The 17916-nt window shown below is 41.2% G+C and overlaps 1 long non-coding RNA gene across 1 annotated transcript in view; it reads left to right on the forward strand.

Annotated features, from left to right (window-relative positions):
• Positions 1-17916, forward strand: part of LOC112443504 (uncharacterized) — a 730208-nt gene that overhangs the window by 133081 nt on the left and 579211 nt on the right. Inside the window, exons 3-4 of the long non-coding RNA XR_009492349.1 lie at positions 146-245; positions 6030-6112. This is a non-coding gene — a long non-coding RNA (uncharacterized lncRNA). The remainder of the gene's footprint in view (positions 1-145; positions 246-6029; positions 6113-17916) is intronic.

A 17916-nucleotide genomic window follows, 5' to 3' on the forward strand; every position in this document is an offset into this window, starting at 1 on the left:
AAAATGTCTCATTTTACAGATGGCAGGCCTCAAGTGACTTAAAGCCTTTTTTAAAAAATGTGGACTATTACCAACATAAAAAGTGCACACATGTAAACATACAACTTAATAAATTATTATTAAGTAAACCCCTATGTAATTACAGGTCAAGAAACCAGTGGTCAGAACTCAGAGCCCACAGGAAGCCCAACTCAGTGACAACCCCTTTCTACACCATGAACATGTCCACAAGGCCAACTTTTCTGGTAAGTCACTGGTTATGTTTTATCTGTTTTTGAACTTTATATAAATGGGCTAATATTGTATATGTTCTTTTGCATGTGGCTTTTTTTTTCTTCCCAACATTAAGTTTATGAACTCTGTCCTTGCTGTGTGTGTAGTTGTGACTTGTTTATGTCACTGGGTGGGTACATACATGCTCAGTGTCTCTCTCTTTACAACCTGATGGACTGCAGCCCACCAGGCTCCGCTGTACATGGAATTTTCCAGGCAAGAATACTGGACTAGGCTGCCATTTCCTCCTCCAGGATCTCCGTGACCCAGGGATCGAACCCCTGTCTTCTGAGTCTTCTGCATTAGCTAGGCAGATTCTTTACCACTGAACCACCTGGGAAGATATGGTTATGTCATTAGTGCAGAATATTCCATTGTATGAACATTTATCCATTCCACTGTTAATGGACACATGGATTGTTTCCAGTCGTTTCCAGCAAATAATACTGCTCTGCACACTCTTAAATGTGTATTTTGTTGTACCCGGGCATGCATGTCTCTTAGGTATCACCTTAGAGGGGGTGAGTAGACAGTACTGCTGCTGCTAAGTCACTTCAGTCGTGTCCGACTCTGTGCGACCCCATAGATGGCAGCCCACCAGGCTCCCCTGTCCCTGGGATTCTCCAGGCAAGAACACTGGAGTGGGTTGCCATTTCCTTCTCCAATGCATGAAAGTGAAAAGTGAAAGTGAAGTTGCTCAGTCGTGTCTGACTCTGTGCGACCCCATGGACTGCAGCCCACCAGGCTCCTCCATCCATAGGATTTTCCAGGCAAGAGTACTGGAGTGGGGTGCCATGGCTTCTCCGGAGTAGACATTAACAACCTATCTAAAGTGATTGTACCATTTCATGCTCCCCAAGCCACACAAGAAACTTCACCATAACTTGATATTAAGGTTATCAGACTTTTTCATTAGAGTTGTTTTTGAGGGTTTTTTTTGGCCTTGGGTTTTATTTTTTTTTTCCCTTCATTTAGAGCATAGTCCTCTGTTTCTTCGTTTTGCTTGACTCTCTGTGTTGGATTTAAGCATTAGATGAAACAGCTACTTCTCCCAGTCTTGAAGGACTTAAGTTTTATTTGAGGCAAAACGAGGACTGCAGCCTGGGAGGCAGCATCCCAGATAGCTCTGAGAGACTGCTCCAGAGAGGTGGTGGGGGAAGGTCAATATATGTCGATATATATTGGTCAATATACAAGGTTTTGGTGAAGGGAGAGTTAAATCATTCAGCACTCATTTTACAGAAGGTTTTCTGCTAGTCATGAGGCTATGATGTTACCATGAGGGGATTTAGTGCTTTTCTAGATATGAGGAGATGCAAGGATTGAGAGCATTCAATCTGTTCCTAAAAACATCTAACTAAAGACCTGTCCCACCAGATTCCCTGGAGTACAGGGTGCCTCATTCCACCCTGAGCTCCCTCGGGGTGCTGCTATTGCAACAGTACAGGGTTAAATCTCTGCAGAGGCAGATGGCAAGTGCCCTTGTTGTGTGGTCATTGGCAATGGTCTTGGAAAGTGCCAGTCTGTAGTTCACAGTGTCTCCTGGATGTGATCCCTGTTGCTTTTCAAAGCCATATGCTTTGGTGGCCTGTCTCTCAGGTAAAGTCTTCAGGGCGGCGGTGCCTGGTGTAAGTGCAGACCATGCACTCCTGGGCAGAAGCTCCAGGTTTGTTGAGTTCTCCACTGACTGTGGGTCACACAGCCTGGGATGGAGTTTATGGTGACGTCACGTCCTAGGCTTTCCTACCTGTTCGATGTGGGTCTTCCTTTGTTTTCCTGGTATGAAGGGCTGCTCTGCTAGTTTTTGTGTTTTTTCCAGAGGAAATTGTTCAGTCAGTAGCTATAACTTCGGGGTGTTCATGGGAGGAATTGAGTTCAGGATCCTCTTACATCATCGTCTTGGATCACTTCTGCTGCTGCTAAGTCACTTCAGTCGTGTCCGATTCTGTGTGACCCCATAGACGGCAGCCCACCAGGCTTCCCTGTCCCCAGGATTCTCCAGGCAAGAACACCAGAGTGGGTTGCCATATCCTTCTCCAATGCATGAAAGTAAAAAGTGAAAGTGAAGTCGCTCAGTCATGTCTGACTCTTAGCGACCCCCTGGACTGCAGCCCACCAGGCTCCTCCATCCATGGATTTTCCAGGCAAGAGCACTGGAGTGGGGTGCTATTGCCTTCTGGATCACTTCTAGCATTTCCAATTCTTGCCATTCCAGTAAGCATGTGAGCTTCCCAAGTGGGGCTAGTGGTAAAGAACCTGCCTGCCAATGCAGGAGACATAAGAGATGCGGATATGATTGCTGGGTTGGGAAGATCTCCTGAAGACAGGAATGCAACCCAGTCCAGTATTCTTGCCTGGAGAATCCCATGGACAGAGGAACCTGGCGATCTGTGGTCCATGGGGTCACAAAGAATCAGACACGACTGAAGCAACTGAGCACAAAAATACAGGTGAGCATGAAGTGGTGCGTTATTGTGATTTTTACTTGTATTTCTCGGATAACTAATGAAGTTGATCATATTTTCATAGGTTTCTCGGCCATTTGGGCATACTTTTTTTGGTGAAATGCTTATTATTGTCCTTTTCTATTTTTATTTTTCGCTAGTGTTTCACTTATTGATATGAAGAGGTTCTTTATTGATTATAGGCTGTGATATTGTGATTGTTAATAAGAGTTATATTTGGTCTTTGTCCTTGTTTCTGGCAGAGAGCTTCTAAAACTCTTAGAATTTACTAAGTGATGAGAGCAACAATGATGCCATTTTTTATGTTAATAATGTGAGTTCTGGACCACACTTCAGAATGGGGCTAGCTTCCAGGGGACCCACCTATGTGATTATATGGTCTTAGCCCCTGATCTCTGGGGAGAGCAGAGGAGCTGGAGATTGAATCACTTGCTGATGGCCAGTCATTTAATCAATCATGGGTGTGTCATGGAGCCTCCATTAATCCCCCAAAGGACCAGGTTTGGAGAGTTTCTGGGTGTGAATATGTGGAGGCCTGGAGAGAGTTGCATGCCTAGAGAGGGTGTGGAAATTCCCTGTTGTCTCCCCTACCTTGCCCTCTGCATTTCTTCCATCTGACTTTTCCTGAATTATATCTTTTTGTAACAAACCAGTGATCTAGTAAGTGAAATATTTCTCTGAGTTAGGGAGTTGCTCTAGAAAATTGATTGAACCCAGAGAGGAGGTCATAGGAACCTCTGGTTTATAGCCAATCATCCAGAAACACAGGTAATAACCTGGGCTTAAGAGTGGCATCTGAAGCGAGGAGGGGCTCAAATTTTGCAGGACTAAGCCCTTAACCTGTGGAATCCAGTGCCGTCCCTGGGCAGGCAGTGTCAAAACTAGTTAAATTGTGGATCACTGCACTGGTGTTGTAGAGGTTGCTTGTTTGTGTGGGGAAAAACACAGACTGGAATTGGTTCCAGAATAGTTTCATGGGTATATGGCCTTTGTTAATTATATAAGTGGCAAACTTCTTTCCCACCCTGTAGGTTACCTTGTCACTCTCTAAATGATGTTTTTGTATGTCCATTTGTATACTTCTTTTTCTGTCCAACATCATGTTGTGAGATTTATTCATGTTGTGTTGGTACCTATGAGCTGTTAATTTCATGACTATGTCATATTCTATTATTCCTAATTCTAATAAGCCCACTTACTACACTTTTTTTGGAAGAGTAACTGCTTTTCTTTGTATTTTAAACACTCTTTCTATATGTCAAGTAGATACTGCTGTATTCTAAAAGCTTTATTGTTTTGCCTTTCTCATTTATAGCGGGAATCAGCACATTATGGCTGGCAAGAAATTCTGTCCCACCACTTAATTTTGTTAATAAAGTTTTATTGGAACACATTCATAGTCTTTCACTTACGTATTGTCTATGGCTGCTTTTGTCCTGTAACAGCAGAATGAAGTAGTTGCAATAGAGACAGGAAACCTGTGAGCCTTATATAATGGGTTGACCAAAAGGTCATTCAGGTTTTTCTGAAACATCTTACCAAAAACCCGAATGAACTTTCGGGCCAACACAGTATTTACTACTGGCCCTTGGTGAAAAATATTATTGACTCCTGATGTAGATCTACAACATACTTGATCAAAATCTCTGTATTTTCATATCACTGGATGGGCTTTTCACCTTCCACTGAAAAGTCTTCCTTTTCTCTACAAACATTCATTTACTAGCTACTCTGTGGAGGCCTTGTAGGCATTGATAGGCATTGATGACACATGGATGAGAAATATGGTTTGTGCCCCATATGATCTCACAGTTTGGTGACATTGCCCTTCACTTGCATTAGCTTTCTCACACCAGCAAAGCCATGTGTAAGTTAATGGACATTTACTGAGCAGACCTAGGAGGTACCCCATGTTCTGTTAGGGATAAGAAACTCCTAGATAAATAAGACTTTCTCCCAGCCCTCAAGGTGTTTACAGTCTAGTAGGGTGGCCATGCTATGCTAAGTCACTTCAGTAATTTCCGACTCTGTGCGACCCCATAGACAGCAGCCCACCGGGCTCCCCCGTCCCTGGGATTCTCCAGGCAAGAACACTGGAGTGGGCTGCCATTTCCTTCTCCAATGCATGAAAGTGAAAAGTGAAAGTAAAGTCGCTCAGTCGTGTCCAACTCTTAGCGACCCCATGGATTGCAGCCTAACAGGCTCCTCCGTCCATGGGATTTTCCAAGCAAGAGGTACTGGAGTGGGGTGCCATTGCCTTCTCCGAGGGTGGCCATACGGAGAGGTAAATAGCTGACATCATCATTAGCCGATAATTGGTGACATAGTAGATTCTCGCAGCTGTGGCTTGGTGACACAAGGGCTGTGTGGATTCAAAGGAGTTAAAAATAATATCATTTTTGGTTTGTGAAATAAAGCCAAAGCAGAAGTGATTTAAAAATTCTGATTTTAATGTTATTTGTAACATTGAATTGTAACATTTTCAGCAAGTCCCCACCACACACCCTGTGAGGGCTGTGCACATTGGTCATGGTAGTCATTAAATTAGTCATCCTGATAATTACAGGAGCTCAGAAATAGCTACTCATCAGCCTGAATACAAAACCAATCCCAGGATTCATTGAAATGCACCTAAGAAAGGTTGATAATTCTGCACACACACTTAGAGGAAGTTATATATATAAAAAAGAAGTTGCGTCTATCCTTAGGGTATCCTCGATAACCTTATACGTCATCTGAATGGCCATTCAGCATTCCTCCTCCACTGTTTTAAAACTGCGTGTGTGACTATATGGTAACATATTTGAAGTCTCTCTACACAGGGCATTTTTTCCCTTCTCTCAGTAGATTCTGTTGTAAAATGACAGGTATGGTAGAGGCATTACTTGTCAGGAGACAGTAATTACTTGTCAGGAGACAGTAATTACAAAATAAAATCACTAACAAAATCAGCTTATTTAAAAAAAAGGATGAGTAACCATGAAATGGGTTATGACAATCCAATAATTAACTAGTGGCCAAAGCCAGTGTTTTTCACATTTGAATGATGGATTAGAAAATCCCACACACAGTAGAGAAGCTCAAGTAGAAATGTACCAACTTTTCACTTTAGTAAGAGATCCGATCTCCTGGACTGCTGGAATCATTAATATTTTATTTTAGTTTTGTAGATTCTTTGTGTCTTCACAGTTTTGATTTCAAATGATCATACTGATTTTTTTTTTCTTTTTATTGACCAAATGACCTATGCAACTGCTTTTCTGATTGTGATCTCTCCCATTCCTCATTCAGAACATAGTTTGGGAAATGAATCACCTGAGATTCCTATCTCCTTTTGTGAAGGTCTCTGTGTTGGGACAATGCCAAATGAGAAAGTAAGTGACACCATTGCTTTATTTATCAATTGCCTGGTCAGAATAATGATTGTCTCATATTCTTTGAAACTCAGTCTACCATGTTCCATTCTCTTTGTCCATGGATCCTTGTAATGTTTTTAGACTGGCTTCTTATTGGAGAAGTGTTCCAACTAGTCATTTGGCACCCCATTTTCTTCATGTATAGAATAAGTGATCGGAGGTAAGCCTTGATGGGATGCTCTATGCCAAGAACCAAGATGAAAATATTTAGAGGAGGGATTGTGGAAATTAATTTATGCAGGGGTTAAAAAGAGATATATTAGACCTTGTCATAGCCACTCAACTCTGTCCTTAAACAGCACAAAAATAGCCATCAGTTCAGTTCAGTCACTCAGTCATGTCCGACTCTTTGTGACCCCATGAATCGCAGCACGCCAGGCCTTTCTGTCCATCACCAACTCCTGGAGTCTACTCAAACCCATGTCTATCGAGTTGGTGATGCCATCCAGCCATCTCATCCTCTGTTGTCTCCTTCTCCTCCTGCCCCCAATCCTTCCCAGCATCAGGGTCTTCTCCAGTGAGTCAACTCTTCGCATCAGGTGGCCAAAGTATTGGAGTTTCAGCTTCAATATCAGTTCTTCCAATGGACACCCAGGACTGATCTCCTTTAGGATGGACTGGTTGGATCTCCTTGCAGTCCAAGGACTCTCAAGAGTCTTCTCCAACACCTCCATTCTTCGGCGCTCAGCTTTCTTTATAGTCCAACTCTCACATCCATACATGACTACTGGAAAAACCATAGCCTTGACTAGATGGACCTTTGTTGACAAAGTAATGTCTCTGCTTTTAAATATGCTATCTAGGTTGGTCATAACTTTCATTCCAAGGAGTAAGCATCTTTTCATTTCATGGCTGCAATCACCATCTGCAGTGATTTTGGAGCCCCCAAAATAAAGTCAGCCACTGTTTCCACTGTTTTCCCATCTATTTCCCATGAAGTGATGGGACCAGATGCCATGATCTTCGTTTTTTGAATGTTGAGCTTTAAGCCAACTTTTTCGCTCTCCTCCTTCACTTTCATCAAGAGGCTTTTTAGTTCCTCTTTACTTTCTGCCATAAGGGTGGTGTCATCTGCATATCTGAGGTTATTGATATTTCTCCCAGCAAACTTGATTCCAGCTTGGGCTTCTTCCAGCCCAGTGTTTCTCATGATGTACTCTGCATATAGACAATACTTAAACAAACAGCATTTGGTGTGTTCCAATAAAGCATTATTTAAAAACCAAAGCAAGTAGTGGGCTGGATTTATTTTGTCTTTTTTTTTTTTTTTTGCTTTCATTTTGCATTAGAGTATAGCCGACTAACAATGTTGTGATAGTTTCAGGTAAACAGTGAAGTGGTTCACCCCTACATATACATGTATCCATTCTCCTCCAATGGGTTCACTGGTGGCTAAGATGGTAAAGAATCCTCCTGGAATGTGGGAGACCTGGGTTTGATCCCTGGGATGGGAAGATCCCTTGGAGGAGGGCATGGCAACCCACTCCAGTATTCTTGCGTGGAGAATCCCCGTGAACAGAGGAGCCTGGAGGGCTACAGTCATTGGGGTAACAGAGTTGGACAGGACTGAGTGACTAAGCATAGCACATTCTGCCCCCAAAGTCCCTTCCCATCCAGGCTGCCATATAACATTGAGCAGAGTTCCATGTGTTATACAGTAGGTCCTTGTTGATTATCCATTTTAAATATAGCAGTGTGTAAACCCCAAACTTCCTAACTATCCCTTCCCGCATTCTTCCCCCTGGCAACCATAAATTCATTCTCTAAGTCTGTGAGCCTTTTTCTGCTTTGTAAGTTCATTTGTAACATTTCTTTTTAGATTCCACATAAAAGGGATGTCATATATATATATATATATTTTTTTTTTTTTGGTCTGAATTACTTCATTCAGTAAGACAATGTCTAGGTCCATCCATGTTGCTGCATGGAATTATTTCACGCTTTTTAACGAGTTAATAATATTCCATTTTGTATGCGTACCACTTCTTCTTTATCCATTCATCTTGTCGGTGGATATTTAGGTTGCTTCCATGTCTTGGCTGTTATAAACAATACTGAAATGAGTGTTGGTATCCTTTCAGATTGTGTTTTTCTCTGAATATATGCCCAGGAGTAGGTTTGCAGAGTTATGTGGTAGTTCTAGTTTTAGTTTTTTAAGGAACCTCCATACTGTTCTCCATAGTGGCTGCACCGATTTACATTCCCACCAACAGTGTAGGAGGGTTCCCTTCTCTACACATCCTCTCCAGCATGTGTTGTTTATGGATTTTTTCATGATAGCCATTCTGGCTGATGTGAGGGGATATCTCATTATAGTTTGGTGGGGTGAAGGCAGTCTGTTACCCACCCCATACACTGACTCTCCCCCAACTCCGGCTTGGCTGCCACCCTGGAGTCCATTATGTAAATTTTGTTAAAACATCTAAGGAAGGGAAAACCCAAATGAATTTTCAGTTTGTGTCTCTTCTCCTGAACATAGCATAATGAAACCTCAAACAAAGGTCATTTCAGAAAAGAAGTATTGTACTTCACTTAAAGCCAATATTTTCCCCAAACTTTTAGATTATTCCTATACACACAGTGTATTTGGAGAGAGGAGAGGAGATAAATAACACAGAAGAAAATTCTATTCCAGATAACTAATTACAAGTCTTTTCCCTCCTGAAAAAAAATTGATTTATAGATACAAAGTTAAAATCGTTTCTACAGCTTTTATTCTTTGGCAGAGAGAATATTGTGTTTTAACATTATCGGATTATTGCATTTTGTTGTTTTTGATGTGAAGCATCACTTTGTGTTATTCTCTTATAGAACTATATGTGTGACAATGTATAAAAGCCGTCTTAATGAAATTCCACAGTGTGTGTGTGTGTGTGTGTGTGTGTTTCCTCAAGGAATTAACATTCAGTGAAACAATCAAGGTTTTTATTTTGCTGGATCATTTTTATAATTTATTTGTTTTAAGAAAACAGCATCATTTGCATGAGAGTCATGATGGGACTTGCGAAAGAAATTTTAAATGTTTTCTTGATGGCTTTTTTATATGGCTTATTGTTATTTTTAAATTGACTTTTAGTTATACAAGAATTGTAACTGCATTATAAAAAGAACTGAAAGCTGAGGGAAAATACCAGCTATATGTCTAGATGACTTATAAAAGAAAGTTTAGAGATTTTCAGTGTTCTTTTGGTTTTGAATCTTGTGGTTATATGGAGTCCTCTGTTTCAGCGTTCCAGGGAACTTGGTGAATCAGGCATATGCCCAGGCCCCCACCTGTCTGAAAGCCTCTCAAGACTTGTAGATAAATAAGAATTTAGAGAGGTTGAAAAGAGGGGAAAGGGCAATCTGAGGAAAGGAGAAGCCAGTGGATAAGCCTGGGCAAACTGACCAAGGTTTCATAGAGCTGGAACGTAGGGTTTCTGAGCCAAGTGACAGGAGATGAGGTTGAAACAGGAGTTTTGAATCTGGTTGTGAAGAGTCTTAAATGTTCTGCTGAGGAGTTGAAGCTTTGCTTGTTGTTCAGGAAGCAGAGAGACACCCCGGACAGAAGGACTCTTAGAACCTCCACTCACGGTCCTGAAATCTGTAGATTAAGAAGTCCATCAGTGGTTATGGACAGGCACAAATGATGTCTGATTCTTCCTCTCCACCTCACCACTGTTCACAAGGAAAGCAGGGCTGGGAAAGAGACTGCAGGCACTGTCTTCCCCCCGCCACCCCCCGCCCCCTGCCACCCCAACGTGGTCTCTGGGATCATGGGTCACCACTGTAGCCTGTGCAGGGGAGGGAAGGGAAAGAGGCTACTTTGGAATGAATATGAAAGTGATGCTTTGAAACAAAGGCCCAACTTGAGACTGTTCTAATAACCACAGGTGACCACAGTTACACAATCAGACGACGTCAGGAGGGAGATGTCTACCCCCGCAGCAACAAGTTCTGCAGAGGACTGTGCTGTGCTTAGTCACTCAGTTGCGTCTGACTCTCTGCAACCTGGTGGACTGTAGCCCACCAGGCTCCTGTGTCCGTGGGGATTCTCCAGGCAAGAATACTGGAGCGGGTTGCCGTTTCCTTTTCCAGGGAATCTTTCTGACTCAAGGATTGAACCTAGGTGTCCCATATTGCAGGCAGATTCTTTACTGTCTGAGTCACCAGGAAAACCCAAGAATACTGGGGTGAAGAGCCTATCCTTTCTCCAGGAAAACTTCCTGACCCAGAAATCGAACCTGAGTCTCCTGCATTGCACGCTGATTCTTTACCAGCTGAGCAGGACAGTTGGTGGCGATTCTTAGAGAAGATTAAGCCATTTCACACTTATTCTCTAAAGAACAGAGACCCCCTTTTTCAATAGTTTTTAGTGAAGTCTAAAAAATTTAAGTAAAGCAAATGGAAAGGGGATTTATAGAAAAGGATAATTGTTGATATTTCTATAATCCCAGGAGATAACTGTTTCTAGGGGCTCAGGGAAGGTTTTAAAAAATCAAGATAAATTTACTTATTATTATGCAGAAGATCCTTCTGCATTTTGCTCAGTTTTATAGTGTGATAATGTGATTTTGTTGTCTTAAGAACTTAATAATTAAAAAAAAAACACAACTCTTTCCCCATTGAATTGAAATAAACATTTTTAGTCTTCTTAGTTTTTCCTGTAATAGCTGCCACAGACTCCTCCACAGAACCCTCCCACCCGCAGCAGCCCCCCGCCCCCATCCCCTCCACCTGCTCAACATTTCAAGTACATTTCTTTGTGGAGAAAATCTTCAGTGGTTGCAATCTATTAAGACATTCTTTTGAGATTATGACTAAGAAACAGTGTTAACTAATTTAAAAAGAGGGAAACTAAGAGGGAATATAGAAGACACTGCAAATGAAGCCTGGTGGGTTCAGTATTCAGCGGCTAGATTAGACCAGCTCTCGGAGAGAAGCTTTACTTGTTTTCATATTGTGTCTTAAGGCAGGCATGGGGACCGTTGCACCAGGCAGTTGTCTGTGGATAATCTGCATTGTATTTTAAGGGAGAGAATGGGCTGGAGAGGTATAAAAGAGAGAGATAGCAAAAAGGTGACTCAGTAAATGGTTTTGGTTTTTGGCAGGAGAGGAGTTGGATTGAGATTTATTTATTCTGCACACACGCACATATACAGTCATACACAGACTCATTTTTATTTAGATTTTTACAAAAGAAAAAAAAATCACTAACCTTTATGAAAAAACAGTATCAATCATAATAAGCAGAAAGTTCACATAATGTATATTTAAATATGTGTAGTTATTAAAATGAAAATAGTCTAAAATCTATTGTCTCCAGTGCCACCAATGTTGTATCATTGTGATGAGGGAACTGCTTTCATTAGCTGCCATAATGCAGCTTTAAAAAAAAGAAGTATTAATCTCTATTCTATTGTCATCTAATTTTGAACAAAGGCATTAAGTCCACAGTTAGATTCATCAATCATAACACAGGAAATGTGACTGACAACCATTATGAACTCCACAGTTGATTAGCTCCCTTGATTAAATAGTGGAGAAGCTGATGGGGAAACAGCAGAGGAGGCTACCTCTCCTGTGCAAAGAATTCCCAGCGCAGAGTCTCCATGGAGTTTAGAGAAGTGGGAAACAGAAGACAGAAGTCGGGCTGCTTCACCAGTACCGCAGTATTTTCCAAAACATCAACCCACATGAGCAGGCCCCAGAGATATTGCTCAATTACTTTTTATATAACCAAAGGTATTTTGAGTCTTTTGTTTTTCTTTGGCAGGGGGAAAGGGTGGGGATAACCTTAGTTGTCATTAGAAAAGTAAGACCCTAAGTTGGGAAGAAAAAAAAATCACAGTGAATGACACCTGAATGCTGACATTAACCAAATGCCACCTTTTTGGACAGCGGCATAGAAATAAAGTCAAAATGTTCTGCTATGGCTTTTTTTTTTGGAACAGCAATTTCCCTGAGAGATTGGAAAAGCAGGAGGAGGCAATCTGATGACATTTTGATTGTAGGCCCCACTCGGAAAGGCTTTGTGGAACTTCCTGCTTAACAAAGTTAAAAAAACCTGCCACCTTGTTCTGCATTCTACTTTTTAAAAATTTTTTAGTAAATGGTAGAATGTTCCAGGAGTGGTTTGTAGACTGGTGTATGTTTCATTGGCAGCCAGTAAACTCCTTGAGATGGATAATTATTTGTTAATGGTACTGCTTTCCAATTTAGCTTCATCTGTAAGGCCCTGAACGACATGCTGCTTTGCTTTATTTCCACCTTTGACTTTCTCCTTCATGAAGATGTTTCCATCTCTACTGTGAAGTTGCTCTTCTTTTCAAACTCTCACTACTTTTTGGTACTCTCCTATGTCATATTTCACCAGCCCTGCTCTGGAGTTTCTTATATGATAGTTTACCAAGTTCTTTGAGGTTAGTGCTTTGTGTTTCATAGACCAATTGAACATCTGGTGAGTGCAATGAATGGATGCACGGATGGGGGGATGAATGGAGGGATGAATAAATTGTGGATGGATGGGAGGATGGATGGGAGATGAATAGATGGATGGTGGGATGGATGGGTGGTGGGTGGATAGATGATGGGATGGATGGATGGAATGAAAGTTTGGACAGATGGGTCAGTGGAAGAAATTGAAAAATATTTCTGACGTTTATAGTACTTGATATTAGAATGAGAGAGACTTTACCATCTTTCTACAGATCTTGAGAATGATTTAGTAAGTAATGGTACTGTTTAAAATAAAAATAATAAATATAAATGTAATATTATTTATATAAAATAAACTAGTATCTCGAAAGAAAAAAATTTTTTTCTTTTTTTGGTCTTTTCCCTATGAGCCTACCTTGTATTTTCTTTCAGAATTTAGGATATAATATTTGCTAGAGCTTCACAAATAGACTGATTAGAAGGGAACTAGAGGTACAGTTTTATTTTAAACTTATGACTTTTTAAAATTACATCTTGAGATGTCCCATAAAAATTTTATGGGGCACTATTGATAAATTGTAACAATATAATAGCCAAAAGCTTTTTCATTTTTTACCTTTCCTCCTTTTTTCTTTGTGCTTCTTATTGTCCCAAATACTTATGCTAGAGGGTTGAAAAAAATTAAGCTTTGTCGTTTTTTTCCATATCCTTTTTTAATAGAAAAGATGAGAGAGTAGTTAAAATTTACCCCTGAAGTTACTGAAATAAATAAAAACGATTCATCGTCCAAGCCACCTCTGTAAGTGTTCCTCGAATTAAATGGACTATCCTGAAGACAGGATACTAAACTTTTATGCCAGTTTCCTATTCATACGTACAAGTAATATCAATTGTGTCTCCTGTTATTACTTTTGTGTTTTGTTGCAATGAAAAGCATGTTTAAAGTATATTTTCAACTGATACAGTGTGGGTAAGAAAAAACGAACAACGGTTGATTTGGATAGATATGGATGCTAATTTTTTTCTTTGTATTTTCTGTCTTGTATTTGTATTAAAAGTGTCTGTCTTTTCGATATGTGCATCTAACAGCAAAACAGTGTGTGAGTGTGTATTACAGAGGCAATAAATTGGGAAGTGAGGCAGTGTGACAGTGAATGTGAGGACTTAGGAAGGGCATTTATTTAGTTTCAGTATCATAACTGTAATGAGCTGTGACCCCTGTAGTTCATGGTCAGAGTGGTGTTAGATATTAGTCAGAACAATGCTAGGTATTCTACAGTAACAAATAAACCCCTACCTCTCGTGGGTGTAACACATCAAAGGTGGATCTCTCACCCTGGCAGCCTCTTCCATCTTCTTCACTCTGATATCTACAACAAATGATTTACAGGCCTCCAGAGAGAGAGGAGAGAGTTGGAAAAGTCACACCAGCTCTTAAGTGTGTTGGTCCAGAAGGGGTCTATGCCTCTCCATTTACAGTTCTTTGACAAGGACTAGTCCCACGGTCCAAATCCTAAGTTCAAAAGATGTCTGGGAATGCCAGAGAGCCCATGAAATTGTGGTGAAGACTAGTTGCCTCTGCCACATATCACATTCAGGAAAGCTCAGTCCAAGCCGGAGTTCTGATCCGTCTGTGGTAGGCATCCAGGCCCCTGTTTCCTGGCCCCTAAGGCAGCAGCATTTTGGAACTATTGACTCCTTTGCCCAGGAAGGGCTCTTGTCCTCATTTTCAATGTTCTGTCCCCACCACATACCACGCCATACAGCCAGGGGCAGGGAGAGGAGTGGTGTGGTGTATCATTAGCTCGCGATCTTTTCTTCACGGGCATCAGCAGACAAATGATTTTGTTGTTTTGTTTTTGTCCCTTTTTCAAAAAGTTGAAAAGGAGGTCTGTATCCTTTATGTGGGTTGTAGAAAGAGAAAGAACTAAGCCAGTATCTTATTTTTTAAGTTGAAACGTAGGTGATTTACAATGTTGTGTAAAGTTATGCTGTTCGCAAACTGATTCAGTTATGCATATATATGCATTTATATGTATATTCTTTTCCATTATGGCTTGTCACAGGATATTGAATATAATTCCCTTTTAGTTGCCAAGCTGTGTCCAGCTCTTTTTGTGACCCCGTGAACTGCAGCCTGCCAGGCTCCTCTGTCCATGGGATTTCCCAGGCAAGAATGCTGGAGTGGGTGGCGTGTCCTTCTCTCTGGGCTATGCAGAAGGACTTTGTTGTTCATCCATCCTATATGTAATAGCTTACATCTGCCAATCCCAGCCTCCCGTTCCATCTGTCCCACAGCCCCTCCCACTTAGCAACCATGGGCCTGTCCTCTATGTCTGTGAGTCTGTTTCTGTTCATCTTTGTCGTACTTTACTTAGGTTCGTTTGTGTCATAGTTTAGATTCCACGTATAAGTGATATCATATGCTACGTGTCTTTCTCTTTCTGACGTACTTCAATTAAACCAGTGTCTTCTTTAGCTGGCAGAGAGAGGGAAAAGATAGATTCTTTCAATATGTTAACAGTCATTCCACATTGCTGTCATTAACAAATATATGCTTCCATCCACCCTTCTACCTACTCACCCATCCACCTATCCAGATTTCATAGTAACAGGCCTAGTACAGGTCCCTTGAAAGTCAAAGGAGTGTCATACACCTGGTTAGCTTTTTCCAATTATCCTTGCCCTTGGATAGACAAATTGTTTCCTCTGTCATAGTTTTGCTAACATTTTCAAGTGTTATCAAGTGCTAGGTTTGAAAGGCCTGAGTTTTATTCACTTCTGTAGTAAGCCCTATAGTAATCTCTAGGGTGGAACCAAAGTCTAACTCTGATGGGCTCTGTAATGTCTTTGGGCTGAACTGGTGGATGCTTCTCTTCATTCAACCCTGGGAGGCCTATTTCCTCAGAGCTGAGTCTGTAGCTAAAAGCTTCTCTTCACGGCTTTGTGCACAGCTCTCTCCATCTGAAGGGCCACAGGTCCAGGGAGTGAGTGGTTCTGATGGTGGCCTCCAGATGATCACACCAATTGCCAGAGCAAGGCTGCTAAAGGGGCTTGCTTTGTAGAAAAGAAAAAAAAAAATCCTGTTTGATTAAAAATGATCTGTAGTGCTGGATAGGAGTTATTATCTTAAAAAACAACATGTTGCATTTTGGTTTCTTTACATGACTCTTCCTTCAGGCTGCATCCTAAAACTAGGCTTTCTTTCCATAGTCCTTCAGCCATCCTACCTCATGCACACCACCCGCTCTCACCCTCTTATCTCCAGCCCCTGTTTCCTTTCAAGGTCCGTACTTGTATTCTCAACTTCTACCAGGAAATCTCAGCAGGATGTCCTGCTGTACTCTAGCGCTCAGCATACTTTAAAGGGGGTCAGCCTTCTGTATCGTAGCTGATGATGCCGTACCCTCTGAGTTCACTCAAACTCAAAATCTGGAGTCACAGTCTCCTTTTCTTCCTTCTGCATCCTCCCACTGTCAGGCTTATTATACACCATTATTCCTATTTCTTCTCTTGGAAAATTCTTCTAATACTATTTTTTTTAATGCTGTTGTTGTCAGACCATCTTACTCTCTCCTCTGTATGTTTTGGCTGTTTCCCTCATGTCTCTGTATTTTACTTTGTTTTTTGACCCTTCCTGTCCTTGTTCTTCCTAAAGTTTGGCCAGTGATATTTATCAAATATATCACTTGTATTTTTGATGGTTCTTTTTATCCTCCAGGTAACTTCCAGCTGCTAGTGTAGCATCTGAGGTCTCAATCTTCCTTCTAACTTCATCTCCACTCTGAGACTTCAGCCAGTCTGTACTTCTCTTTCACCTTAGTCATGGTTCATATTTTTTTCTCGTATATGGTGAGCATGTTACTCAAATCTCTATGTAGAGACGTTCTCACTATTCTTTCAGTACCAGAGATCTCTGTGGTAGGCATCCGTCTCTTCTCCCTGTAAACTCCAACTCAGGTATGGCGAGTAGATTTCATCTCAGAAGTGAAATCTGGTTGGTTAATAAAAGCTGCACTGAGAAGGATTCTGAGGTTCAGTGGGAAACACTGTCATGATCGTTAGTAACATGTGTCAAGAGGGGCAAAAAGAGGAGTTGATGTTGTCATTAGGGACCTTACTATTTTCTAGATACCTTCTCTGATCTACCATTGTGCTTCTGACAGGTACGCAACATCACCTACACCAACTGATAAGTTCTTTAAGGGCGTAGATTGTATCTGCTGAATTATATACCCGTCCACTACAGTTTACCTATACAATGTACTGTGCTCAGTATTTGTTAGGTAAATTCCTGAATGCTGTTTATTTGCCTAAGATTGAAGAGCTTGGGCAGGCAGGGTGGTGAACGCATTGATCAGGCACCTGCGTTACATTAGAGTGTCTTTTAAGTTGTGTCTGGCTCTTCCAATGTGAGAACTGCTTCTGCTTTACCTTTGGTGACAGATGAGACCAGGTAGTACTGTATGAGTGGACCACAGACCGTACTCCAGTACTGCCTGTAATAAATTAAACTTCAAATAGCATCGATGTTTTCGACCTTTAGGCTAACTTTGACAGACCAGCAAAGCGTGTTGTCAGATTTTCAGCCCCTCAGCCAAAGTCAAAAGCCAAAGGCTGACTTGAAGCACATTTACCAGGAGGACCTTACGGATTTGGTAGTCCTTGTAATGTCCCAGTCATTCACACAAGTCAAGTAATGATACAAATATAAAATTTTATAGTCATAGCTGTGAAATTATGATTTCTGCCTTTTTTCCCCCTCTCTGATAGATATCTCAAGTATTTCAATCTTTCTCATGATGTGGTTTTCAGAAAGTACCTCATTCTGCTCTTCCTCCTCTGAGTGTCTTCCTTTTATCTGGTAATGTAGCTTGAATTTGTGAGCTTGCTGGATGGGCTCTGACCAGTGAACATCAAGATCAAGAATCATACCTCTGTGGTTGTATGCTCTATATTTCTGTCTTGACATCCGAAGGAAACATTTAATCTCTCAGTGGCCACATTGCATTGTTGTCTTGTGGAATTGAGGGGCATGTGAAAAATTCCTCATCAGAGAAAGTCATTTGATTTCACTTTGGGTTGGTAAAACCTCTATTTATTGGAAAATCTACTGTGAACTGGCCTAACCGTAAAAGGGACCTTGTTAGGTGCTATCACGAACATGTCCAGAGAGAGGTGAAAGTTTGGTCCAGAGGTATCAAAATTTCATCCCCACTCACTAAGCTTTCAGCTCCACTTCCTCTGTTTTAGCTGCATTCTTTGATTGCTTCTCTTCTCGTGGACGCTAAATGGCTGCAGGAGCTCCAGCCCAAGTTGTTTTTGGCTCAAATTCAACAGGAAAA

The sequence above is a fragment of the Bos taurus genome, chromosome 22, assembly GCF_002263795.3.
Source record: "Bos taurus isolate L1 Dominette 01449 registration number 42190680 breed Hereford chromosome 22, ARS-UCD2.0, whole genome shotgun sequence".
NCBI lineage: Eukaryota > Metazoa > Chordata > Mammalia > Artiodactyla > Bovidae > Bos > Bos taurus.